Raw genomic sequence first — 11,298 nt, 5'->3', positions numbered from 1 at the left:
GATCAGGAACAAGACAGGGATGTCCACTCTCACCACTGCTATTCAAAGTAGTACTAGAAGTCCTAGCCTCAGCTATCAGACAACGAAAAGAAAAAAAGGCATTCAAGTTGGCAAATAAGAGTCAAACTCTCCCTCTTCGATGACATGATACTCTACATAGAAAACCAAAAACCTCCACCCCAAGATTGCTAGAACTCATACAGCAATTTAGCAGTGTGGCAGGATACAAATCAATGCCGAGAAGTCAGTGACATTTCTATACACTAACATGAGACTGAAGAAAGAGAAATTAAGGAGTCAATCCCATTTACAATTGCACCCAAAAGCATAAGATACCTAGGAATAAACCTAACCAAAGAGGTAAAGGATCTATACCCTAAAAACTATAGAACTTCTGAAAGAAATTGAGGAACACGCAAAGAGATGGAAAAATATTCCATGCTCATGGATTGGCAGAATTAATATTGTGAAAACGTCAATGTACCCAGGGCAATTTTCACGTTTAATGCAATCCCTATCAAAATACCATGACTTTCTTCAGAGAGTTGGAACAAATATTTAAGATTTGTGTGGAATCAAAAAGACCCTGAATAGCCAGGGGAATTTTAAAAAAGAAAACCATATCTGGGGGCATCACAATGCCAGATTTCCGGTTGTACTACAAAGCTGTGGTCATCAAGACAGTGTGGTACTGGCACAAAAACAGACACATAGATCAATGGAACAGAATAGAGAATCCAGAAGTGGACCCTCAACTTTATGGTCAACTAATCGTCAAAGGAGGAAAGATTATCCACTAGAAAAGAGACAGTCTCTTCAATAAATGGTGTTGGGAAAATTGGACATGCACATGCAGAAGAATGAAACTAGACCACTCTCTTGCCCATACACAAAGATAAACTCAAAATGGATGAAAGATCTAAATGTGAGACAAGATTCCATCAAATCCTAGAGGAGAACACAGGCAACACCCTTTTTGAACTTGGCCACAGCAACTTCTTGCAAGATACATCTATAAGGCAAGGGAAACAAAAGCAAAATGAACTATTGGGACTTCATCAAGATAAAAAGCTTCTGCACAGCAAAATAAACAGTCAACAAAACTAAAACACAACCTACAGAATGGGAGAAGATATTTGCAAATGACGTATCAGATAAAGGGTAGTTTCCAAGATCTATAAAGAACTTCTTAAACTCAACAGCAAAGAACAAACAATCCAATCATGAAATGGGCAAAAGTCATGAACATCTGGGAATGTGAACTGGTGCAGCCACTCTGGAAAACTGTGTGGAGGTTCCTCAAAGAGTTAAAAATAGACCTGCCCTATGACCCAGTAATTGCACTGCTGGGGATTTACCCCAAAGATACAGATGCAATGAAACACCAGGACACCTGCACCCCGATGTTTGTAGCAGCAATGTCCACAATAGCCAAACTGTGGAAGGAGCCTCGGTGTCCATTGAAGATGAATGGATAAAGAAGATGTGGTTTATGTATACAATGGAATATTACTCAGCCTTAGAAACGACAAATACCCACCATTTGCTTCAACGTAAATGGAACTGGAGGTTACTATGCTGAGTGAAATCAGTCAGTCAGAGAAGGACAAACATTATATGGTCTCATTCATTTGGGGAATATAAAAAATAGTGAAAGGGATAAAGGAGAAAGGAGAGAAATGACTGGGAAATATCAGAAAGGGAGACAGAACAAGAAAGACTCTTAACTCTGGGAAACGAACTGGGGGTGGTGGATGGCGAGGTGGGCAGGGGATGTGGGTGACTGGCTGTTGGGCACTGAGGGGGCACTTGACGGGATGAGCACTGAGTGTTATTCTATATGTTGGCAAATTGAACACCAATAAAAAATTTATAAAAAAAATTAAAATAGAACTACTTACCATATGATCCAGTATTTCCACTACTAGATATTAACCCAAAGAAAACAGAAACATTTTTTCTAGCTCTTTTATTAACAATTTTTTAAAGCCAGTAAGCAGGTAAGACACAATTGTAAAGTAGACAGTTTGAAAAACAAGAAAAAGACCTAAGACACATCCGTCACTCTACAATAAATACACAGCTCTGTTAGTGTACCGTGGCCAACATCTCATGGAAGGCCTTGCTTTGCATGTGCTAGGAGTATTCCCATTATCATTCAGGGGGCCACAGTGCATTCAGGTGTGATGATACCAACCAAATATGTACTAGTTGAGTTCAAGATCTACAGTTTTGGCCCCAACTTAAGTGAGATTAGCGACCAAGCTGCTCTGGATCCCATAGCCAAAGTAGATAGCACACCCAATCAGCAACCAGACACCAAATAGGGCCCAGGTGCCAGCTGTCATCTGCACCATAAGATAAACATTGAGAAAGATGCTCAGGAGTGGGAGGAGAGGCAGACCAGGTACCTTGAAGTGAAGGGGAGTGGAGTTCTGTGGCTGTCTCCAGATGACCCCGGTGATCCCAGTGATGAGCAGCAGGAGCAGCACAACCACTGTGATCCACACTGGGTCTCCAGAACGCAGATATGGCCACTGGGCCAGCACCAAGCAGAGAACAGTCAGCAGCAGAGCAAACAGTGAGGAGCAAACAGAGACAATCCGGCCAGAGAGTGCGGTGGGGGTGGGGCTGCCTGGAAAGAGTAGTCCCTGTAAGTCAGCTTCTCTGCTATGGGTCCATTCTCTTCCTGCACCTCTGCTTCATTTCTCTCACTCTCCTCCTGCACCTCTGCTTCACTTCCCTCACTCTTCTTTTTGGGCAGATACCTGATGATGAGAACCCCAAAGGATATCAGAGAGAAAATTACCAGAGACACCAGTGACCTGAGACGCATAAGGTCAATGATTCCGAAAAAGAAAGCCATGATTGCTGCAATAATAACAAAGACTACAATGGCTGTGATGTGAAAGCGTATGTCAGTTTGGATCCTGGCAAGGACAGGGAACAGGAGGCCATCCTCTGCCATCTTGGATATCACCCGAAGGAAGAAGAATGTAAAGCCAACGATGTTTAAAAAAATATTAGATAAAATTACAAAAGCTACAACATAGTAGGCAGGGACCCAGCCAATATGAAGAAATGTCTCTAGCAAGGTGCTCCCAGGGTGGAGCTGGTAGTAAGGCACATAAGTGTAAATGCTGCAGAGACACTAGAATACATCAAAGTGGAGATGAACAGTGAAATCACAATGCTCATTGGGATGGAACGCTCAGGATTGTGGGCTTCTGCAACTCTGTATAATAATGGTGAAACTACTAAAAGCATAGAAGCAGATAGCTGTTCCATGGAGAATACCCTGGAAGCCAAAAGGCATGAATCCTCCAGAGCCCAGAGGACCCAAGCTAGAGGTGTCATTGAGTCCAGCCTTTATGTAGTCCTCTTCTGTGAGCTTCCAGTTGTGCAGGTCCCCCTTTATGAAGCCAGAGATGATGATAAAACTGAGAACCAAAATGTTCACTGATGCGAGAACTTTGGTAACAACCAGGAAAAGCCGTCTAATGTTTGAAGTCAGCACTTCCATGAACACCATCACAAGGCCCACAACAAAATAGCCTAGAATTTCTATAAAGTTCTGGGAAACATGCAATGAAATGCTCCTGTGCAAGATCTGAGAGAGCTGGTTCCCAAAAAGGCTGCCAAAAGCTAAGGTCCAGGCTCGGAAAACTAATGCTATATGAGCAACATTGGTAAGGATGAGATTCCAGCCGGTGATGAAAGCCCCAAGTTCACCTACAGTGACATAAGTGTAGAGATATGAAGAGCCAGAGTGGGGAAGCCAGGCACTAATCTCTGCATAGCACAACCCAGCCAACAATGAAGTTAGGCCAGCCACCAAAAAGCAGATCACAATGGCTGGTCCTGCTATAAATCCAAACACCCCCCAGCCAGAATACAAACATTTATACCCATTGTGTAGCCCACACCCAGGGCCACTAAATCCAGAGTGTTCTGAGTTCTGGCAGGGGCAGTCTCAGGCACAGATTGCTCCAGCGGATGTTTGTACCAGCTTTTTACCAAATCTTCGAAGTACCTGACGCAGCATTCTAGCTGGAATTGAAGAGGATTCTAGAATCAGAGAGCTGTAGCAAATCCAAGGGTCAGAGAGTCGCAGATCAAGTTCAGTGAGGCTAAGTTAAGCAGAGTTGGGTTGGGACTGCCTCGATTGGTTGCTCAGGCTTCAAAGGTGCTGTCTCATATTTCTTCTGGTATGTGTTATCCCTTCACGATGCCTAAAACATAGTAAACAATAAATTTTTACTGAACTCATTATTCAACCCACCAACCAAAGCTCAGAAGTCCCATGTCACCTGTTGCAGCCCAAATACAACAGAAACTGACACCAAAGGACATCATAGCAAAATAAACCCTGCTTTCCACCCAGAAAAAGTGCCAAATACCTCCCAACATTCTCCTTTTTTTGCATACCACATGACATAAACCCATCTCAGTTCATTTAACTCGTGCAGTTTCATGTAGTAATTAAGCTGCAAGACCCAACAGAGTATAAATGTACAATAATTCACATATGGGATATTTACAAGGTTCTTGAGTTTGAGTAATGACACATTAATTCACAGACGAGATGTTTCATTGCAATTACAGAGCCATTTGATATATCATCTGAGTTTAAAATATAAATATTAGTCTCCTGTTCTTACATCCTTGGGCACCAAATCCCTGGCCAAGGTCAGATGGTACTTTGATCCCCATTTTTCCTCATTCTGCATCATCCACTTAGCTGTACTTATGGCCAAGAATGTACAGTCCACCACTTCTGTGAGGAGGGGAAATGAAAATAGAGATAAAGATGAGAGAAGAAAACAAAATGCATTGCAAAGGGGCCTGACAGCAAGTGATGGTACGAACATGCTATGACTGAGGGAAGGACTGAGCCTACTCTGTGCATTGTAGATTGCACACAGGAATTGCAGGAGATAATGTTTTGATAGGACCTGGTAAAGACCCTGATAAATGGCAAGCATTCAGGAGATTTAACATGAAGGGAAACCAGAGTCCTGTGATTGCCAGGATATGGAGAATACAAAGAAGAAATACCTGCTAGGAAGAGGGGGGATAACAGGGAAGATAGAGCACCCTTCCTCTAGCTTCCTCTGAACCCATGTCCCTTTTCCCAATTCCTCTTTCTCCTTCAGCTCCTTCAAGTGTACTGGAGGCTTCTATAGTTAGCACTAACGATGCTTGTACCACGTTTCTCTCTCTGGGGAGCTGTCCTAAACCCCCTACCTCCCAACAAAGACATAACAGTGGTTCTTCACATTTGTTGAATCACAGACCCCTCTGAGGTGGGTCACCTTAAAAAAATATCATACACTCTTCAAATTCCATCCATGGACTGAGCAGGATCGCAGCGGAGGACCATCTGAATGGCAGGGTCAGAGATGGTCAATGCTTTTGATAATTTCTGTTTCCCTCAATTGTGTTGTGCAGTGTGGTGCTTGCACTCTTCCTACTTTTACTGAAGATGGGGGAGAGTAGATCTACGGACAAAGTAAGATAACCAAAGAATCAACATAAAGAACAAAATGTATGGGAACTAAATAATCATATTTTATTTCTCCAACAGAATCAGGTAGAAGGCAGAACAAACAAATGAACAACCAAATGCACAGAAGAGAGAGCAAACCCATAATTGGGAATCCTGAGAGAGCCTGCTACAAATTCAGCTTATAACAACACAGAGAAACATTGTTCTCAATCACCATGTTCAGAAATGTTCTTTCTCCGTACACTAATCTGCGATTATTCTAATAGTTTTGTTTAGTCCAGACCCTCTGACCCAGCTTTCAGAGTCCCGCCCCTAATTCTTCTCCTATCCTCAGGCCCATCACCTCCTTCCTTACTCAGCTCATCACATCCTGACTTACCCTTCCTGGGATAAGCCTGTGGCCTGGGTAAGTATGTGCCCTGCCAGGGACGCCCTTCTCACTCCTTCTGTCCAGTCTTGACCCTCTAGTTCTTCTCAACCTTATTCTACAACCTTCCCCCTACATCTAAAAAGCCTTTCCTAAACCATCCTGCCTGATCCGCATCCCCAATCCTCTTCCCCTTCCCACCAGCACTTATAGCCTGTCCTGATGCTCATTTGAAACATTTTCCCTTTCTGTCAGCTGGTGTCCTGAGTGTGTCATTTACATTCCTCTACAGTCTAAAAGCTTCTGGAACGCGGGGCTACAATCCATGTATCTCCTCCTCCTTCGGATTTCCACACTTCTACACCAAACCTGCACTACCCAGGGCAAGGATCTGCTCATGATTGCAGCAAGCAACCGAAAGAGGCATTTAGGACAGAGAAATGAATACAGATGTGTATTGATTAATCACTATATCTTAAGATTCCGAGAAGTAGGGGTTTTGTTTTTGTTTTTTTTTTTGTTGTTGTTTGTTTGTTTGTTTGTTTTGGAAAAACCATGTTTTGGAAAAAAAACCATGGAGGAAATAGGAGACTAAAACACACACTATTATTTATTTCAAGAGCATTTCCTGAAAACATTTCCTAATAAGGGCTCTGGGTCTGTGAATCTCAGTTTAAGTAGGAAACAGTCTCTCCCAAAGGTGGTGCTTGCTCAGGAGAAATGCTTAAAGAAATGCAGAGACGGAGGAGGGAACATGAAATCAGCTTATATGAAGCCCATAATGCCCCCAAGCTTCCCTCCTTCCTCCTCCCTGTGTTGCTCTAAGTCTCTCAGCTCCTTGCAAACTCCAAAACAAAAGTTCCATCCCAAATCTCCAAGAAAAACTGTCAAATCCAACAATCCACCCACTAAACTATAGGGATGTGTATTGTTTCACCTTTCCGTTGTTGTGAATAATGCTGTTTTGAATACAGGTATATAAATATCTTTTTGAGTACTTGCTTTCAGTTGTTTGGGATGTAAACCCAGAAATGGGATTGCTGGATCATAAATTATTTGCATATGTAATTTTTTTGTGAAATCATCATACTATTTTCCACAGCTACTGCACTATTTTACATTCCCACCAGCAATGGTTAGGCGTCCCACTTTCTCCATATCCTCATTCTCTCTCTCTCTCTTTCTCTCTCTCAGTCAGATAAGTAAAATCTTTAAAAAAATGGATGGAAAATTTTAAAACATAAGCAAAAGTATGTTACTCTCCTGCTTAAAAACCTTTGACTTTCCTTTGTGCTTCTCCACTATTACAACTTCCATGCTTTCCTTACACACTACAGTGCTGCTCATGATCTCTCCCCCATCCTCACCTCCACATGTCATGTGGTCCCCCCCCAACACCAGCTACACTGGTCACCTCTTAATTCCTGAAAGTGAACCTTTGTGCTCATGCTATTCCTTCTGCTTTAACTGTTCTGATGTTCCTTCCTTCTTGCAGTCTACATCACTTCCTTACCAGGTTGAATGTTTGCCAGAGATGGAAATCTCTTCTTTATCCTTAACTCGGAAGAACCAGAACCAGAAAACTGAGCCCAACAGTCAGTTCAAATATGATTAACCAATTTCCAGAGCTAAACTGGCAGAGTTATGCTGGAAAAAATACTTCAGTCATATCAGATTAATCATTCTGGCTCGGTTGTTGTTGACAACCAGAGGTCTGACATAGTAGACTATAAAAAAATGGGCATTTGTGTTTTCCATTATGATCCATGTCTGTGACCAGCTCTGAGCTCACAGCATTAGAGCATTATTAGTATTTATTAATCATTCACAGAAATAACACAAAGACCAACGGACATCAGGCATCAGTACAGACCTCTTTGTCTAATATTGGATCTCTTCATTATTTTTTGAAGTTATTAAGGAATATGGGCTAGATATAAAGAATCATGGATATTCTCAACATGCTATTACTAAAGGAAGATCAACAGACAAGGTAAAGGATTGTCTTTCTGTTTAGTTTCAAAGGGAAAAAAAGCCAAATATGTTCAGAAACAAGAGGATTGACAAATCAGACTTTGGAGCCTGACTTTATTCTGGGACATTGCATAAAAGTTTAAAATAAACCTAAGCAGGGAGAGGAGGGGCAAGATGGTGGAAGAGTAGGGTCCCCAAATCACCTGTCCCCACCAAATTGCCTAAATAACCTTCAAATCATCCTGAAAATGTATGAATTTGGCCTGAGATTTAAAGAGAGCACAGCTGGAATGCTACAGTGAGAAGAGTTCGTGCTTCTATCAAGGTAGGAAGATGGGGGAAAAAAGAATTAAAGAAAGGAAAGGCATCCAAGGGGGGGGCATGCAAGGAGGGGGGGTAAGGCCAGGGCGAGTGCCCCCCAGGCCAGGAAAGCACCATCCCGGAGAATCAGGAGCTGCACCAATCTTCCCGGGCGGAAAAGTGCTCACAGGGAGTTAGAGAAGGATCCCAGGAGGGGCAGTGATGCCCTCAGGCTCCCTGGGACACTAACAGACACCTGCGCCCCCGGGAGAGTGCGCCGAGCTCCCTAAGGGCTGCAGCGCGCACGGCAAGACCCGGAGCAGCTCGGAGGGGCTCGGCTGGCGGCTCCGCGGAGGGGGCTGCGGGGCGGGAGCACGAATCCAACAGCGCAGGCCCCGGAGCACTGTGCGCAGGGACACAGCCCAAGATCCGGGCTCCCCGCGGGACAGGCAGAAGCACGGAGGGCCCAGGACAGCAAGGACACTCCTGCCGGAGCTGAGCAGATCAGCAGCCCAGCCCCAGAGCCTCCAGGCCCTGCAGACGGAGTGCTTCAAAGTTGCTGGGGGCTGAATCCAGGTTTCCAGAGCTGGCCTCCACCACTGGGGTTGTTCCTCCAGGGACCTCACGGGGTAAACAACCCCCACTGAGCCCTGCACCAGGCAGGGGCAGAGCGCTCCCCCAAGTGCTAACACCTGAAAATCAGCACAACCCCCCTCCCCCAGAAGACCAGATTGAGGGACAAGTTCCAGGGGAAGTCAAGGGACTTAAAGTATACAGAATCAGAAGATACTCCCCCGTGGTTTTTTTTTTTTTTTTGGTTTTTGATTGCTTCCCCCTTTTTTTTGTTTTTCCCCCTTTCTTTTTTTTCTTTCTTTTCTTTTTCTTTTTTTTTTTTTTCTTTTTTTTTTCTTTTTTTTCTTTTCCTTTTTTTTTCTTTTCTCTTTCTTTTTCTCTTTTCTTCTTCTCTCTCTCTTTTCTCCTTTTCCCAATACAACTTGCTTTTGGCCACTCTGCACTGAGCAAAATGACTAGAAGGAAAACCTCACCTCAAAAGAAAGAATCAGAAACAGTCCTCTCTCCCACAGAGTTACAAAATCTGGATTACAATTCAATGTCAGAAAGCCAATTCAGAAGCACTATTATACAGCTACTGGTGGCTCTAGAAAAAAGCATAAAGGACTCAAGAGACTTCATGACTGCAGAATTTAGAGCTAATCAGGCAGAAATTAAAAATCAATTGAATGAGATGCAATCCAAACTAGAAGTCCTAACGACGAGGGTTAACGAGGTGGAAGAACGAGTGACATAGAAGACAAGTTGATGCAAAGAGGGAAACTGAGGAAAAAGAGACAAACAATTAAAAGACCATGAAGATAGATTAAGGGAAATAAACGACAGCCTGAGGAAGAAAAACCTACGTTTAATTGGGGTTCCCGAGGGCCGAAAGGGACAGAGGGCCAGAATATGTATTTGAACAAATCTAGCTGAAAACTTTCCTAATCTGGGAAGGGAAACAGGCATTCAGATCCAGGAAATAGAGAGATCCCCCCCTAAAATCAATAAAAACCGTTCAACACCTCGACATTTAATAGTGAAGCTTGCAAATTCCAAAGATAAAGAGAAGATCCTTAAAGCAGCAAGAGACAAGAAATCCCTGACTTTTATGGGGAGGAGTATTAGGGTAACAGCAGACCTCTCCACAGAGACCTGGCAGGCCAGAAAGGGCTGGCAGGATATATTCAGGGTCCTAAATGAGAAGAACATGCAACCAAGAATACTTTATCCAGCAAGGCTCTCATTCAAAATGGAAGGAGAGATAAAGCTTCCAAGACAGGCAGCAACTGAAAGAATATGTGACCTCCAAACCAGCTCTGCAAGAAATTTTAAGGGGGACTCTTAAAATTCCCCTTTAAGAAGAAGTTCAGTGGAACATCCACAAAACAAGGACTGAATAGATATCATGATGACACTAAACTCATATCTCTCAATAGTAACTCTGAATGTGAACGGGCTTAATGACCCCATCAAAAGGCGCAGGGTTTCAGACTGGATAAAAAAGCAGGACCCATCTATTTGCTGTCTACAAGAGACTCATTTTAGACAGAAGGACACCTACAGCCTGAAAATAAAAGGTTGGAGAACCATTTACCATTCGAATGGTCCTCAAAAAAAGCAGGGGTAGCCATCCTTATATCAGATAAACTAAAATTTACCCCAAGACTGTAGTGAGAGATGAAGAGGGACACTATATCATACTTAAAGGATCTATCAACAAGAGGACTTAACAATCCTCAATATATATGCCCAATGTGGGAGCTGCCAAATATTAAACAATTATAACCAAAGTGAAGAAATACTTAGATAATAATACACTTATACTTGGTGACTTCAATCTAGCTCTTTCTATACTCGATAGGTCTTCTAAGACAACATCTCCAAAGAAACGAGAGCTTTAAATGATACACTGGACCAGATGGATTTCACAGATATCTACAGAACTTTACATCCAAACTCAACTGAATACACATTCTTCTCAAGTGCACATGGAACTTTCTCCAGAATAGACCACATATGGGTCACAAATCGGGTCTGAACCGATACCAAAAGATTGGGATCGTCCCCTGCATATTCTCAGACCATAATGCCTTGACATTAGAACTAAATCACAACAAGAAGTTTGGAAGGACCTCAAACACGTGGAGGTTAAGGACCATCCTGCTAAAAGATGAAAGGGTCAACCAGGAAATTAAGGAAGAATTAAAAAGATTCATGGAAACTAATGAGAATGAAGATACAACCGTTCAAAATCTTTGGGATGCAGCAAAAGCAGTCCTAAGGGGAAATACATCGCAATACAAGCATCCATTCAAAAACTGGAAAGAACTCAAATACAAAAGCTAACCTTACACATAAAGGAGCTAGAGAAAAAACAGCAATAGATCCTACACCCAGAGAAGAGAGTTAATAAAGATTCGAGCAGAACTCAACGAAATCGAGACCAGAAGAACTGTGGAACAGATCAACAGAACCAGGAGTTGGTTCTTTGAAAGAATTAATAAGATTAAACCATTAGCCAGCCTTATTAAAAAGAGAGAGAGACTCAAATTAATAAAATCATGAATGAGAAAGGAGAGATCACTACCAACAC

General features: G+C 42.7%; 1 pseudogene; it reads right to left on the bottom strand.

Moving 5' to 3' along the window:
• Nucleotides 1-2,243: 2,243 nt before the first annotated feature.
• Nucleotides 2,244-4,045, bottom strand: LOC119877664 (annotated as a pseudogene).
• Between the last annotated feature and the right edge of the window lie 7,253 nt (nt 4,046-11,298).

This window comes from Canis lupus, chromosome 27 (genome assembly GCF_011100685.1).
Source record: "Canis lupus familiaris isolate Mischka breed German Shepherd chromosome 27, alternate assembly UU_Cfam_GSD_1.0, whole genome shotgun sequence".
Lineage (NCBI taxonomy): Eukaryota > Metazoa > Chordata > Mammalia > Carnivora > Canidae > Canis > Canis lupus.
This window is presented reverse-complemented; position numbering and strand designations above follow the sequence as displayed.